General features: G+C 41.1%; 1 protein-coding gene across 3 annotated transcripts in view; it reads left to right on the top strand.

Annotated features, from left to right (window-relative positions):
• The window catches only part of LOC141573941 (trafficking protein particle complex subunit 9-like), a 184,253-nt gene extending 169,188 nt beyond the window's left edge, over positions 1-15,065 (top strand). For all 3 annotated transcript variants that reach the window (XR_012500440.1, XR_012500441.1, XM_074346849.1), the window contains one exon: positions 9,757-15,065. The gene's annotated coding sequence lies outside the window, so the exon portion shown is untranslated. The remainder of the gene's footprint in view (positions 1-9,756) is intronic.
• The last annotated feature ends 2,362 nt before the right edge of the window (positions 15,066-17,427 follow it).

Consider the following 17,427-nt stretch of genomic DNA (forward strand, 5'->3'; position numbering starts at 1 on the left):
TTGTTTCTTGGCTTTGTGCAGTAAATTATTCAAGAGCAAGCCAGTGTTGAGGAAAGGTAGATTTATTCACAGAGACACATTGAAAGGCAAGAGAAAGGCCACGAGGTGTGGGGTTTGGGTGCTCAGTTTAAAAGTAGGTACACACTCCACAGAGTGTGGGCTTTCTCTGAAGAGGGAGAGAGAGGGGTGACCGCGAGGTCGCGCTGTGTTGCTCGTTTTCTTGGGCTTGGTGGTTTCATTTGCTAATATATAGAAGGACCAGCCTAAGGGCAAGGGGCTGGGATTCCCAGGGAGTTGGCTATTTCCCACCCTTTGATCTTTTGTGGCTAGCCTTGGGACTGCCATGGTGCCTTGGGACATGTTATTCACCATGTTACTATTACAATGGGTGTATGATGAAGCTCAAGTTCTGCTAGAAGTTAAATCTCTTCATCCTGAGCCTGAAGGCCTACTGGGGGTTGAACCCTTCACCATTTTGATGTTAATTGCTGTGGCCTTCCTTGAATGGCTGTGCTCTGCCCCTTCCATCCTGTCTCACTGTGATGACACAGAGAGAGCAAAGGCCGGGCCCTGCCTGTGCTCCTGCATTTAACAGTAGGAAGTGTGGAGTGGGCTTATGATGACTCTGAGTGGTGAGAAGGATGTTTCAGATTTTGCCACGTGAGACATGGGGACCTGCCAGCAGCCATCACAGATTTATCTCAAGGGCATTATCGCTTGTGTTGTTACGGAAACAACAGGCCAGCCAAGAAATATGCACTGAGATTTATTACGCCGGCGGGCTCAGAGGGGCTCCTGTTCCGAAGCTCTGAGCACCTCCAAGACCTGCACATGAGGTTCTATAGGGTTAATTACAAGTAAGGGGCTATTAGCCAATAAGGCTCAAACAACAAAAAGCAAGGAATCAGTACACTGAAGCTTATGAATTTGGAACAGATCACTTTACTGACAATTCTTGACCTTGGATTAACGAGTTAGCTTATTAGCCCAGTCAACTGACACTAAACTTCAGATTTACGAGTTAGCCCAGCAATACTTAGATCAGTAAACCGACACTTATCACACTGAGATTTGTGACTTAGCTCGTTAGCCCAGCTGGGCTTTTCCTTCACAGTGTCATTCATCTTTTCTATATTTCTTTTTTTTTTTTTTAAGTATTTAATCCAAATTTAATATCAGGTTTTTTTGGAAAGAAATTTCTCTCTTTCTTTTCTTTGGGACTCTTTTTTTGGGGGGTAGGTAATTAGGTGTATTTATCTGTTAGTGGAAGCCCTGGGGCTTGAACCCGGGACCCCGTGCACGCTAAGCACACCCTCTACCACCCCCCCATGATATTTTCTTTTTGCTTTAGCTGCCAAATATCTTACAGCTGAATTTCTAGTCGGCCTTTAACACTTGCCCTGACTCCAGGGAAACTATTTTTATGACTTTACCTCCCCCAGGTTTCATTTAAGTATTGAAACTTCATTTTCTCTTCACTCTCAGTTTTGCCTTTTTGTTGTTATGGTTGTTAAGGTGTGTTTAAAAAAATTGTTTAATATCTCTTTTAGCAGGAGGCTGAAAGTAAATAAATATGTAAACAAACAGCACACTTAAATGTTTTATACATTATAATTTGTTTAGTAGTTACTTAAAAACCGAATTGAATATTAAAGTTATAACATTTTAAAATTATTTTTTAATTTTTTACAAAGATATAGCTGATTTAAAATATGATACGTTTCAGTGTACAATAGATGCTCCATTTATAGTTACTGTAAACATTGGCTGTATTCCCTGTGTTGTAAGATACATCCCTGTAGCGTGTTTACATTACATGTTGCAGTTTGTATAAGAAAGTTGGGTAACGCAGAGTCTGGGGCATGGCTGTGTCTGACCCAGGGTCATGCTCACCCTGCCTGTCAGAGCCCAGGCCCTCACTCCTGTCTGCAGGGCAGCGAGTGGAGGCAGCCCTCATCAGCGCTGGCACCACCCTCTGAGAGGCAGTGACAGCAGTGTCTGTGTGTGGACGTGCAAATTGTTTTTCCAGGAGCTTTACATGCATTTCTGCATTTAATAATTAAAGCCCTCCTGTGAGGAAGGGTTTTATGATTTTAATGAATAATACATTTTATTTTGATATTGATAGACTTCAAACCTCCGGAGAATTTACAGAAGTAGTACAGTAAACGCTTAGATACAGTTCACCTTAAAGGGCACTATTTGTCCTTTTGTGTCTGGCTTATTTTAGCATAAAGTTTCAAGGTTCATTCATATTGTAGCCTGAGTCAGTACTTTATTCTTTTGGTTTCATAATATCCTTTTCCTTTTTTTTCGTTTTTGTTCTATTTAAAAATATTTTAATTGAAGTCTAGTCAGTTTATAATGTGTCAGTTTCTTGTGTACAGCACAACAATTCAGTTAAATTGGAACATACCTGTATTCATTTTCATATTCTTTTAAACATAAGTTACTATAAGATATTAAATATATTCTCCTGTGCTATACAGTATAAACTTGCGGTTTATTCTATACATACTCAGTATCTGCAAATCTTGAACTCCCAATATATTCCTTCCCACACGCTCTCCACTCTGGTAACCATAGTTTGGTTTCTATGTCTCTGTGTCTGTTTCTGTTCTGTAGATAAATTTATCTTTTTGTGTCTTTGTTTTTTGATTTTTTTTTTAAGATACCACATGTGAGCGATCTCATATGGTATTTTTCTTTCTCTTTCTGGCTTACTTTTCTTTGAATGAGATTCTCCAGGTCCATTCATGTTGCTGCAAATGGCATTACTTTACTATTATTTTATGGCTGAATAGTAGTCTATTGGAGAAATATACTACAGTCTCTTTATCCAGTCATCTTTCAGTGGACATTTAGGTTGTTTCCATGTCTTGCTATTGTAAATAGTGCTGCTGTGAACATTGGGGTGAAAGTGTCTTTTTGAGTTAGGGTTCCTTCTGGATATATGTCCAGGAGTGGGATTGCTGGGTCATATGGGAGGTCAATTTTTTGTCTTTTGAGGAACCTCTATACAGTTTTCCACAATGGCTCCACCAAAATGCATTCCCACCACAGTGCAGGAGGGTTCCCAATTCTCCATAGCCTCTCCAGCATTTACTGTCTGTGAACTTCTGAATGATGGCTATTCGGACTGGTGAGAGGTGAGTCTTGATTGCAGTTTTGATTTGCATTTCTCTGATAATGATATTGAGCATTTTTTTCATGTGCCTATTGGCCATTTGTATGTCTTCATTGGAGAAAAGTTTCTTTAGGACTTCTGCCCATTTTTGAATTGAATTGTTTGTTTTTCTTTCTTATTAAGTGTAAAAGTTGTTTACATATTCTGGGAATTAAGCCCTTTTCAGTTTCATTTATCCCAACTATTTTCTCTCATTCCATAGGTTGTCTTTTTGTTTTGCTTTTTGTTTCCTTTTCTGTGCAAAAGCTTGTAAGTTTAATTAGATCCTACTTGTATTATTTTGCTGGTATTTCTATTGCTTGATTAGACTGCTCTAGGAAAACATTGTTGAGATGTATGTCAGATGTTTTGCCTATGTTTTCTTCTAAGAGGTTTATAGTATCTTGTCTACATGTTTAAGTCTTTAAGCCATTTTAAATTTATTTTTGTGTATGCTGTGAGGGAGTAGCCTAACTTCATTGATTTACATGCAGCTGTCCACTTTTCCCTACACCATTTCTGAAGAGGCTGTCTTTACTCCATTGTATGTTCTCACCTCCGTTGTCAAATATTCAATGACCAATAGTTTGTGGGACTATTCTTGGTAATTTTGTTTATCCGTTCATTGATGGATGGATATTGTTTGTAACCTTTGGCTACTCTCAATGATACTGCCATGAATATTGATGTGCAAGTTTTTGTGAGAATATATTTTCATTCTGTTGGCTGTACACTTGGCCCGCCATATCTGTAGTTTCCACTTCATGGATCCAGATGGCTGATTGTAAAGGGACTCGAACATCCTTGGATTATGGTATCCAGGGTGGGGGGTTCCTGAAACGAACCCCCCGAGGATACTGAGGGATGACTCTATATGTAGGAGTGGAATTGCTGTGCCATATAATTCTAACCTTTTGAGGAAACACCAGGCTTTTCCAAAGAAGCTGCACCATTGCCCATTTCCAATGGCTGCGTATTGAGGGTTCCCATTTCTCTGCCTCCTGACCGACACTTGTTATTGTCCATGTTTTGATTATAACCATCCTAGTGAGTGTAAAATCAGATCTCATTTTGATGTTGATTTCGCTAGTGATGCTGAGCATCTTTTCATATGCTTATTGGCCAATTGTGTATCTATTTAAATACTTGGCATATTTAAAAATTGTGTCGATTTTCTTTGTATTGGTCAGTTGTAATCATTTGTTTTATATCCTGGATACTAGTCTCTTATTAGATATAGGCTTTGCAAAATTTTTCTCCTATTCTGCAGATTGTCGTTTCACTTTAGTTTTTTTAAACATTAAAACAATTTCTTTCTAGGGGAGGTAATTAGATTTATTCATTTTATTTTTCTTGCTAAGCACGCACTCTATCACTTGAGCTACCCCCTTCCCCTTCATTTCACTTTCTTGATGATGTCCTTTGTAACAAATGGTTTTAATTTTGATGAAGTCCATTTTATCTTTCTTGTTTTTCACTTGTGCTCTTGGTATTGTATCTAGGAAGCCATAGCATATCCTTGAACCACAAAGATTTAAACTATGTCTTCTTTTAGAAAGTTTATACATTTAGTTTTTACGTTTCCGTCTGTGATCCATTTTGAATTAATATTTTATTTGTTATATAAAATACGGGGGTCCAGATTCCAGATTCATTCTTTTGCCTTCAGATACCCAGGTGTCTCTGCACCATTTGTTGAATAGACTATTCTTTCAATGGAGTTTTGTTGGCACATTTCTGGAAAAATTACTGTAAATGTAAGTTTCCCCCCTGGATTTTTTATTGTGTCTCATAGATTTATGCATCCAAACTTATGCCAGTACCATAATGACTTGAGTACTATAGATTTGTAGTAACCTTTGAGTGAGTCCTCTAACTTTGCTCTTCTTTTTCAAGATTGTTTTGGCTGACCTGAGTCCCTTGCACTTCCATATGAATTTTGGCATCATTTCTTCAATTTTTGCAAAGAAGTCAGCTGGAATTTTGATAGGGATTCCATTAAATTTGTAGATCACTTTGGGGAGTCTTAACATTTTTAACAATATTGTCTACCATTCCATGAACATGGGATGCCTTCCATATATGTAGATCTTTTAATTATTTTTTGGTGATACTTCAAAATATTCAATGTGCAAATCTTGTAAAATTTTGTTAAATGTATCTCTCATTTTATTTTTAATGCTGTTGTAATTGGAAAGGCTGAGCTTCCTAAGGGTGGGACTATATATCAATTTATTTATTTCTAGGATTCCTACACAGCAAATACCCTAGATTTATATTTGCTACATAAATCTATCCACAATTCTTCCCACCCCCGTGTCATAAGAAACCAAGACCCAGGTTAAGCTACCTGAACACCTATGTGGAAGTGAGAAGTGAGACCCTGGTTGGGGCTTTGTGCAGATTATACTGAAAGCTTATTCATTATGGTTTAATCTTAATTTCTTTTAAAAAGTCCTTTCAGTGTATATAGTCAGATACATTAAGAAAATGCCCTTTCGATGTGTGGAGGAGCTAAGTCTATAATTTTCAAATAATTTCTAGTGTGAGTGTTGTACTTGAAACTAATTTGCATCAATCTTTGAAGATTTATGTTTCAGGGGCTTTGACTATATAATACCTGTCTTTATTCAATAACTACAACTAAATGCTCAAACAACATGTAAGAGTTTGAGCAAACTGCCCCCGCCCGTAGTGCTGGTTGGCTGCAGCTATAACTGGAGTCAAGGCTTACCTATCCCAGTACGCTTGGGCGGATCTGCTCAAAGGGGTTCATCCAATAGTTTGTCGGTAGTCTTTTGGACAAAGCCATAAAGCATTGATTTAAGGTTGCTGGAATGGAATCTATTTTATTAATATTAAGTAAGCACATATTGAGTGCTTACTGTATGTTGGGAATTGTCCCTTAGCTTCACATGAATATTATTTCGCTTAAAACCTCTCATATTTCCTTGTTATTCACACTTTACAGATAAGGAGTCTGAGTAATAGGTCTTCTCTCTTTTGGGGGGAGCTCATTATCAATGATGGGAAGTTGTAAGGAAAAAGATACTGATTCATCCAGAGAAAACATTTTTCTGAGAGTCAGCACTGAAGAGGGTGATCATTGTTTGAGTAAGACGAGCCCCGGGTTGTACGGAGTCAGCATCCCTGTCCTGGACACGGCACGTGTAGCGCTGCGTGGTGGGTGAGGTGGCGCGGCCGCGCAGGGAACGCAGATGCCGGGCCGTTGGGCTGTGCTCAGGCCCGGTGGGGCTTTCTCCTAAGGGAAGTGGAACGTCATTGTCAGATTTTAAGTAGGGGAGAGGGGTGCTCTCGTATATCACTTTTGTTTTGTAGAATGCTTAGAAACATTTAGAAGGCTCGGCAGGAGGTGATGTGATAAGTCAGAGTAGGGTGGCTGTGAGGTGTAGCAGTGTTCAATTTTCAAGTGGTTTTCAGTCCCAGGTTTGTGGCTCAGTAGCCGTGTCACTTTGGATGACACACTCAAGGAAGTGAAACAATTTGTCTTATTAATTGAAGCAGTGATATACCGACTTCCCAGGACTTCTGTGGAGATCCAGTGAGATAACGTGTGCACAATGTGCAGCGTGGTCCCCAGCACAGATTCAGTGCTGAGGGAGTGCCAGTGAGAACCTGGTAGGTGAGGTGTGGGTGGTGTGACTCATTGACTGAGGAAATTGGGCCCTGAAGGATGGGTCCAGTCACATCTGTGAGTGATGGGACTGAGCTGGGAGAGGCAGACAGACCTTGCCCCCCGACAAGGGGCCCTGGGCAGGACGGCTATGGGAGGAGCACCGTGAAATCAGCTATTTGCAGGTGGAGTTGGAGGTGCCCTTGAAACATCTAAGTGCAGTGCCACAATCACAGAGGAGGTCTAGGCCCGGGCTGTGCATTTTCCTATAATCTCAATCCCTGAGGACGCCGAGGTATTGATCATTGAACGTGAAGACATACTTACAGGACAAGTGAAGAGTAGTATCATCTCTGTCATCAAAGCTCACGTCTCTTTATTCATCACTCTCTTTGCTAATTGGGTACTTACAGAGCTCACTTCACCGTCCTCACCTGGGCTGAGGCTCCACAGAAAAGTTCTTGTGAGTCTCCCTCTTTTCCAGAAGAAAACACATTTAGCTGGTAGACTTCTCTACATCGCCAGACTTAGAATTTTAGTTTGTTGACTTAATTCTGTTTTCTGTTGGCCGTCTCCTGACAGGAGAGACATTTTACCTCATGGTCAGGTTTCAATTAGCTGTTACTGAGAATTGCTGATCTGATCTATAGTGTATTTTTTCTATTAACTTTGTAGAGTACTTATCATTTTTCTGTCTTTGCCCTTTAATTTTGTTTCCTCTTCAATGTTCTATCCTATTTGGGGCCTTATTTTATTTTTTAATTAAAAAAATGTCTGTTAGCAGTTTAGAAAACAAAAGCAAATAAAAAATGCACATGATAGCTAGATTTAGAATATATCTAGTGTGTTTTCTGTCTCGGCAATGGAGGGTTCTAGAAACTCTTGAAAACCTTCATTACATAAGTTCATTAAAATGCTGATTAAGAAATAAGACCTTCCTTCCTCATCTTTCAAGCTGCACCGCTAATTGTCAAGAAAGTGAGAGGAAATCCTCAGAAGCCAATTCAAACCAGAAAGCAGGGATTCTGGGAGATACATGACCCTTAGAAGCCCTGGGGGCCAGTTGGCTCCTGAATTGAGTTTCAGTTGCCTTGACAGGAGGGCAGGAGGTGAGCCCCAGGCCTCTCACACTGGGAGTTAGATGGCTGTTCTTATGTAAGGCCAAGCACATCCTGAGAATCCTGCTTTATAAAAGGGTGAATTAGAAAGAAAAGTAAAAATGCATTCCTCAAGGCAAGGAAGTAAGGAAAGTCAATTTTTTTGGAAGCGGGGGAAAAATAACATATCCAATGTAAGTATTTAGTTTAAATCTGTTCTGGCATGAGAGTGACAACAAACTCCTGGCAGAAAATCACAGCTTCTCCCGGAAAGAGAAGTTGTGTTTTGAATGAATCAGTGGGCAGCCATTCCGAAAAATGTCTCCAGAGTCTTCTGGATCAAGATACTGGACCCAAACATCTCCCTTCCATGGTTTCATTTAAATAACCAGAAAGGTTTTAAAGGAAAGAAGCCATAATCATAGTTCTATTTATTGACATTAATATATGCTAGGAATTCAGAGGTGACTATGGAGTTGTCTCCTCTTTTATGGACCTTACTTTCTATTTGACATAGTTGGGGAACTTGGTGGAGGGTGGTGTTAGTCTGTTGCAATTAGCCAGGACAGGAGATTAAGAAAACAGTGAAGGGCGGGTGACATTTTTAGCTGAGGACAGTCCTGTTCAGTTGGTTTGTAATTGCAGGCTCGTTGAGTTGTCACTGGAGGGAATTGATCTTATGGAATTTGGACTTAACTCAGGCCTCTTCAGAATGGACAAGTGAACCTGGAGAAAGACAGTCAAATCTGTGCAGACATTAAAGTCCACGTGAACGTGCTGTATCCCTGAGCCAAAGATAGGACAAGTAGGCAGCACTTCTTGAAGACAGAGGAGTGGTTTTTAAGGTTCTCCAAGAATGAAGCCCAGGGAACCGGGATGGCCCATTGTCAAACTGTGACGTTGCTCTTTGGACGATGTACCCACCGAGGTTATTGGCCGTTTATAGGTTTCCATTACTCTTTAATGCATGACAGGTGATGAGGACGTGGGCATACACTTTTGACACCTTGTCGAAGTGACTGGGTACCTGCCTAGAAGTGCGGGCACAGCTACGGCTGCGCCTTACATCTTGCCGCCCATCCCGCTCCCCGCCTCCGTGATCACGGCAGAGTGGTTCCTTGATGACCTGTCCGTCTCCTCTGTGACATCGTAACCCAACAAAATACCGGAGCCTATTAGCTTGGCTTTGTTCTTTTCCATCCTTCCCTTCAAATGATGATGACTGATAATGGACCCAGTTACTTTTGCATATGATTTACAAGTAGGGCTTTCAGTACAAACCTCGTAATCCCCACTGTGTGATCTAGAGAAGAAAATTACATTCTTTCCAAATTGTTTTGATGCACTTATGTGGGAAAATGATGTACGTTTGAATATGTATTTCCTCTCTGAATCATCATGGCTCGAGATGAATATTTGTAGACATGGAATGAGTTTACTGTATTTGAACTGTATGGTCCCCTAAATTCTCCCCAGCTTTTTAAAGTCATCACTGGAGTGCTACCTCCAGAGTGTCCCAAAGCATCCACCACTGCCTGTTCTTCGGACACTGTGAGTTTCCAAGTTGGAGAAGGCTGCTGGCTATTGAGGCATTCTCTGGCACATCTCTGGCTAGCTGATGTGAGCTTAGCACACAAGACTTGACAGACAGCATCTAACCATGGTCACATCCATTTCTGAAACACTCATGGAGGAATTTACACCTATGCTAGTGGCATACGTTATTTCATTTAGTTTTCCCAACAATCATAATTAGATTTAATCACCTGTATTAATAAGGAAACTGTCAAAGCGAGTGATGTGCAGACTTTGGACTGGAACACGGGTCTTTCTGATCCCTGTCTCTGTTCCCTCCCCAGCCTATCCTTCCAAATGGCCAGGAGACTCTTCCTCAGTCTTGAGTTTCCCGCTGGTGTTACCACTGTCTTTGTTTCTGGAGAGGAAAACAAGTCTAAACTTACTTTCCAGTTGGAAATGGAATGGAGAGTTAACGTTGGAACCCGGGAGAGTCTGTCCTGTGATGAAGCGGTCTCTGAGCCACATCCATTGGAACGTCACGTCACTGTCTGGGCCCCTTGCACAGCCTGTGCACAGGTGACAGCACAGATGTGCCGAGCAGTCCTCCCGGACAGGGCAGTGGGTTGGAAATGAGTTTGGGGATTTGGTTTCATTACATAGGTTCCTGAGGGCCTTGGCCTGGCACTTCAAGTGGGACCACTCCCTGTCCCACAGACTCGTGCTCTGGGCCCGTGCAGACCTAACGTGGCCTCAACCTGAGGCTCAGTGCCCGTGGTGATGAGGAGCATTTTAGTCCAGGGTCTGCCGGAGGCTCTGACACTTCTGGGCCGTGGGAATTTGTCCAGGATGATAATAAACCCTCCCCGAGATTCAGATTTCCTTGCCTGTGAGCCGGGGTAGTAATAGTTTCTGAAATGATTGTAATGATTCAGTAACGGGCACAGCGTGTGCTGGCAGGTAGCTGGTGTTTAAGGAGCAGAAGTCGCAGTCACTCTGTCAGCCTCTCACTGTGTGCTCTGTGCTTTGAGAGGTTGTGTGTTTGGTGAAAGTCCCGTCCAAACCCTAGGGTGTAGATGAACTGTTGTTCCTTTACTTTCCCGTCCTTTTCCTCTTTCCCTTCTCTGTGTCCCATGTTAAGGTAGCAGATTCCTCTGTTTCAGGGAATACGGGCCTTTCTAGTAAAAGGAGAGGCGGAAAGTGGAAAGGTGGGGCCCAGAGGGGGTCTGCAGCGTCTGCACAGCACTGCTTCCCTGCATTTCTGCATCCGGTCCCATCAGTGCACGAAGTCAGCCTTCCTCTTCCTTCCTGTGTCATTGGGTCTCTGTTTTAAGGGAAAATTTTTTACGGGTTTTTTTCACTTACATGTTTCGTTCAGATACTTGTTGCTTTTCTCCCTGTGCTTCAGCATTCCTAGGAGAGAATTCAGCAGTGCAGCATCCTCTCCGAGCTCTATGAGTTGATCGGCTTCCACCGCAAGTCCGCCTTCTTCAAGCGGGTGGCCCCAGTGCATCGCGCGGACCCCGGCTTCCTGGAGCCTGGCGGGAAGGCCTGCTACCGACCTCTTCTGCAGACGCTTCCTGGCTACAGTCTGTCGCTGGATCTTCAGGACTTCAGCAAAGTTGTTGGAACTAAAACATTGCTTCAGTCCCATTAACCATGCCTGGTTTGGGCCCTGCAGTCCTGTCTCATCAGGGTGAATCCTGATTCGTTTAGAACAGGGCTCAGCAGACTTTTTCTGTCAAGGGCTTGGGAGTAAGTATTTCAGTGTCTGCAAACCTCCTGATCTCTGGTGCAGCTGCTCAGCTCTGCTGTTCAGACGCCAGAGCAGCCGGACTTTCCACACACCCACAGAGCGTTATTAACAGCGGTGGCTGGGGCTGGATTCGGTGTATGAACTGCAGTTTGTCCCCACAGCCTCCTCACTATTGATGCCTGCACCAGAGCGTGCATTTGCGACAATGGGTGAACCTGCACTGACACGTCATCATCACCCAGAGCCCAGACTTGACACTAGGATTTACACTTGGTGGTGTGCACTCTGTGGGTTTGGACAGATGTGCAATGACATGTATCCACCGTCACAGCATCATACAGAGTAGTCTGTCTTAGTGACCTTAAAATGCTCCGTGCTGCACCTCATTCATTGCTCCTTCCCCTCTAGCCTCTGACAGCCACTGATCTTTTAGTCTCTGTGGTTTTCCCTTTCCCAGAACACCATACAGTTGGAATCAGACAGTTGTGGAACCTTCCCAGATTGGCTTCTTTCACTTAGTAATAAGCATTTAAGGTTCCTCCGTGTCTTTCCATGCCTTGATAACTCATTTCATTTTAGCACCAAATAATAGTCCATTTTCTGGCTGGACCACAGTTTATCCATTCACCTACTGAAGAACAGCTTAGTTGCTTCTGAGTTCTGGTGATTATGAATAAAGCTGCTATTAACATCTGTATGCAGATTTGTGTGTGGACACAAGTTTCCATTTCGTCGAGTAAACACCAAGGAGCACAGTTGCCAGATCATGTTAGGAGAACGTTTAGTTTTGTAACAAATTGCCAACCGTCTTCCAAATTATCTGGGCCATTTTACATTCCCAACAGCAATGCATGAGAATTCCTGACGCTCCACATCCTCACCAGCATTCGGTGCTGTCAGTGTTCTGCGTTTTGGCAGTTCTGACAGGTGTGCAGTGGTACCTCGCTGTTTCAGTCTGCATCCCCTTGATGACAGATGCTGTGGAGCATCTTTCCATAGACTTCTTCGGCATCTAGATTTCTTCTTTGATGAGGTGTGTGTCCAGGCATTTTGCTCATTTTTTAATCAGGTTATTCATACTTCTTGTTGAGTTTAAAGAAATTTTGGTGTATTCTGGATATCAGCCCTTTATCAGTGTGTCCCTGCCCTTCACCTGCAGCACTGGATTTGTCCTTTGGTTCTCAGCGGAGTGTCAACTCTTCAAAGAGGTTCCCTGTCTTCCTTCAGCCTAAATACTGTCCTGGTATTTTTCACTTTCATTGACTCATTTTGTTCTTTTTAAATAGCATTTCCCATAATTTGTAAGTACATTAATAAAAAGGCAATGATTGAACACCACCTCCCCCACCAGGCTGTGTGCCCTGTGAGAGCAGAGGCCCTGTCCCCACTCACCGTTTCCTAAGACAGCACATTGCACATGTCCATGTAAAAGTGTGTAACGTGGGGCCAAACCTGATAAGCAGCTATGATGACTTGTGTTGGCTACCATTTATTGAGTAGACTTTGTTTCTGATCTTAATTATTAAATCACATGAATGAAACTTGTTTGTTTTGAAAAATAAAACAACAAAGCACACCTCCATGTGATTGGTACTTTCTACTTAGCCTTCTGACCCAGGAGGGGATGTTCACCATAATTTTGTGGAGGAATTTGGGGAGGTAAAGTAAGAGAGTGAGATCAAATAAAGTAAAAATGATAACTATCAGTTGGCTTTATTTCACTAAGACATAAAAGTTACTTTAAACCCTATCTCAGCTGTTGTTCTGTTGTTTTAAACATTTCTCATAGAATTAAATGGAAGCCCACTAAACCCTGAAGGGGAATTGTGTGCTCAGGTCCTGAAAAGTGTTTATGTCTATTTCTTGAAATGCACAATTTCCTTGCTGGTTACAGAAATTCGAGGCGGGAACACAGCCATGCGCTGTGTGTGTCTGCCTGCTTCACGGGCTGCTCAATGACATTTTCATTTTCTTGTGTTGCAGTTTATGAAGGTTTTCCATGAGATATATTGCTCAGCCTTTTCCTGAATGAAGGATTGAATTTTCCACAGGAAATCTTATGAAAGAGAGTGACAAGGCACATGGGTTTCCAAAAAAGGAATAGTTGATGTAATAAACTTTCACTATGATGAACTTTTTTAATACAAGCCAGTTGAAAATTTTATCACTAGGTCAAAGGCCACAAATCTGTCTTAAGAATAAAAAGATTCAAATTTTATAGAAGAAGCAGTTTGAATCAAGTAATAATAATGATTTGTACACTATTTGGTGTTAGAACTTATACTCAGCCTTGTCATAATTGCCTGTGGTAGGAACTGGATCATTATTTATTTATTAAAAAAAATAAATCCACTAGGTGCTTTTTGTCCCATTCTTGATGCGGCAGTGCTGAAGTTAGTTATGTTGGGCCATTTAGGATTGTTAGCTAGGTTTTCCGGACATTGATTTCAGCCTTTTTATCTTTTTTACAATCTTTTCATTTGTGTCGGCCTTTGGTCTTTTGACAACGTGGAAATACTGCACGGATCTGCCTTTCCCATTTTTCCTGTCTTTGTGGGAAAAGATTTTTAAGAGAAATTACTAGGATATTAAGGATTTTGTGTGGGATAAGTTTGGTCAGTTCTAAGGATTTAAATTAATACGTATTTAAATTGCTATTCAGCTAATGACAGTAAAATTATAAACTAACTTAAGTATACATCAGTAAGTATAGTACAATAAGCCAATCACCCAGATTAAGGAATTCACAAACTTTTCCATATTTCCTTTATTCAGACCTTTGTTCTTTTATTTGTCATTTGTTGAAGTTTTTGAAAGCAAATCCAAGAAGACATGTCATTTTACCCTATGTACTCAAGTAGACATGTCTGAGAAATGAGGGCCTTTTCTTTGATCAGGTTTTTCCATTTGACTTATGTGCTCGTTAAGTACCAGCTTTATCAGGCATCTCACTAGGCATTAGGGATCCTTGGGGCAATGAGGCAGTCCTGGCTCCCAAGGAAGTTAAGGGCTGATGGAAGAAACCAACACAGGAGCTTGGGTGCCTCACTTAAGGTCCCTGCTGGATGACACCATTTGGACAAAATTTGTGCACAATACAGTAGGAATCACAGAAGGGACTGATCAGACTTGTAGGGCCGGCCGTGAGAGAGGCGGTCAGCAGGGCTACAAGAGGAGGAATCATTTGATCAGAATCTGAAATCCTTTCTGCCAACCTTCCTACCAAGCCCCCAGGGCCCATCACACACAACCCTGTGCTGTAACTGTTTTTGATTCCAGATACCACATCTCTTTCAGGAAGGATTTTAAGGTGGAAAATATTTAAAATCCGTAATTGTTGCCAGAAGGGACATAGAACAAGGAACATGGAAACAACACAAATGTCCATCAGCACATGACTGGATAAAGATGAGGTGATACATATATACAATGGAATACTACTCAGACATAAAAGATGCCATTTGCAGCAACATGGATGGACCTGAAGACTGTCATTCTAAGTGAAGTGTGGTGGAAAGAGAAAGAAAAATGCCATATGACTTCATTTATGGGGAATCTAAAATTAATAGCAATAATAATAAGACCACAAATGAACTAAATATTATTTTGATTTCTTGAATATGTGTAAGTACATCTGACTGTCCTTTGTGATAGGATTACCATATTCTGTTTATTATTCTTTTGTAGATGTCCTTATTCCTCTGGTAACTGTAATTTTAAAAATCTAAAGCTCTAATCTGTTCTTAGAAAGAATAATTAGTACATATATGTAAACTAAAAAATGCAGTATGCTCTATACATGTATTTACATGCAATATGTGTATGTGAAGTTGAACTGTAATAATTCTACCCGATAAAACTGAAAAAGGAAAAAAATAAAAAATTTATTTAGCAAAATCACCCCTCTTTATATATTAAAACGTTCATTTCTGAGATTCTGTGAAAGACCGCATGGAAGTAGGTTTTTAAGATTTTCTGCTTGCTCCTCGGTGAGCAGCCTGGGCTGCAGAGCTTGGCCGTGACAGGCACCCAGGGCTTACCGGCTTGCTTCTCACTTGTTGGGAGGAAGATTAGCTGCTTCAGGAATATTTATGCTCTTAGAAGTTTCTGAAAACCCCACAGAGCTTCTGTTTACATGGAGTGTATCTGTCAATATACCCCACATTAGAAATTAGAACAGAAAATTTAAACTCAAGAACTGACAAGCACACGCTGTCCCAGCACGTGGTCAAAGCAGTGCTGCCACGGTGGCGTGTGTTGGTTCTAGGAAAAATGCTCCGTACACTCAAGAATGAGGATGAACCCACAGATCTCATCTCAGCAATGCTATGAAGAGGTGGGACCCAAAGCCCCTAAAACAGTGCTGAAGTCCCCAGATGTCTCAGAACACACAGAGCCATGGGATCAAGAATCCAGTACCTCATGGATCATCAGCTGTGGAGACCGCGTCCTGGGTCAGGAGGAGCAGAAATAGGGATAGCAGGCACACATTCCTATTGACAGCAAAGCTTTAAAGGTTTTGAATTGACTGAAAGTTTGGCAAAGATTTGCATTTAGACTACTACATTTCCTCTCCTGGAGATGTTAGAAGGAAAACACTGATTAATAAAGGATGATTGTAATGGATTAATTATGATACTGATGACATGGGCTGTGAACACTAACCCTGCACTCAGTGTAGAATAAGCCTTTTATGTACACACTTCATTAGGTCTCCACACCCCTGCAACGTGGCATTAAGCACTCATACAACCATGAAACCAGTGACTATAAAACAGTCACAAGCCTTCCTCTCCAGCATGAGGTAGCAAAACCAGCAAGGATTTTCAATGACAAAAGGCAAAATCATATATTTTTGGGAAAGAAAGCAAATGAAACACTGAAGAACAATAAACCAAAAGAGCAGATGGAATGGAAAATTTTATTGAAGAAAGCAATGATTGATTCAATTAAAACAGCTAATGCCCTGGTATAATTGAACCATCAATCCAAATTTTTGGAAAAGTGGGTTGTGAAATTACTGTCTCATTTAATGTTGGAATTCCTATTTGGACCAATTTGATATGCATCACTGGTGTGAGGTTAGATATTTAGGTAATTAACAATATTCCTATTTTTTAAGTTAACAGGAAACATAACACAGGACTCCAGATTTAGGGAGAGAATGCAAACAACTACTATCATAATCCATCCAGTAAGGACACGTGTCCCTGCGTCACCAAAGCAATGAGAATTTGCAGAAAGAAAACACAGTTCTCCAATTGTGACAAATACGAGACCGTGAGCCATGAATTACGAGAACTAGCAACTGTTTAAATGCCATGGGCAAATTTTTTTTATCAGCTTGAAAACATCACTGATGTTCTAGGTAAGAAAAAGAATTGTTTTACTAACAAATCCAACTGACACAGGGGTTTTTGCAAGTGAGAAGGTGATTCTAAAAAGTGCAGTAAAATGAGTAAAGATGATCTGCGCAGTGACGGAGATGGTCTTAGACTAACCAGCATCACGATTCCTGGTTTTACACTTGCTCTCTGCTCGTCATCTATGACGCAAAAACTCATGAAATGATTTTTTTTTCTTTGGGGAAAAAAAGATTAATAAAATCTAACTATAAGATGTGGTATGTAAAGCGGTAATGAAGTTGTCTAACCTTATAATGCAGCCAGTGTAATGTAGCACTTATTCGGGCACTAGAATTTTTTAATTCATGATTTCTTTTATACCCTATTTCTATCCTAAAGGAGACACTTAAATTTTTCTACTTTATTAAACGTATCTTGTGAGGGTTGTGATATACACTGGTATGGCAGTTTTAAGAGATTCAAAATCGCCTCTGTGGTTGTGGTCAGGAAAGGCAAGGCTCCCTCACAGCTGCGATGGAGAAGGAATCCCCGGAGTCAGCCTCCGGGCAGCTTCCGAACCGCATCTGCTTGCACTTGGCACAGGACACCATAAGCAAGTGTAACTCTGACAAGAAGATTTCCCCGGGGACCTGGGAGGTGCTCATTGTGAAGCCAATTGTTTCCCAGTTAGGTAAGGGTTGGAAAAATAGTTTATTAGAAGTGACTCCTTTGTATGTGCCTTTTGTCCTGAGAGGTCAATAATTAGCATAGAATATAAAATACCCCATAATATAAGAATTTGGGTATCCCATCTTTCCATCTACCTGTCTATTTGTTTATCATACTTATAGTTAGGTTACATTTTCTATGACGTTCACTTCCGGGCACCAGAAAAGAAAGGTTACAATATATTT

This window comes from Camelus bactrianus, chromosome 18 (assembly GCF_048773025.1).
Source record: "Camelus bactrianus isolate YW-2024 breed Bactrian camel chromosome 18, ASM4877302v1, whole genome shotgun sequence".
NCBI classification, from domain to species: Eukaryota; Metazoa; Chordata; class Mammalia; order Artiodactyla; family Camelidae; genus Camelus; species Camelus bactrianus.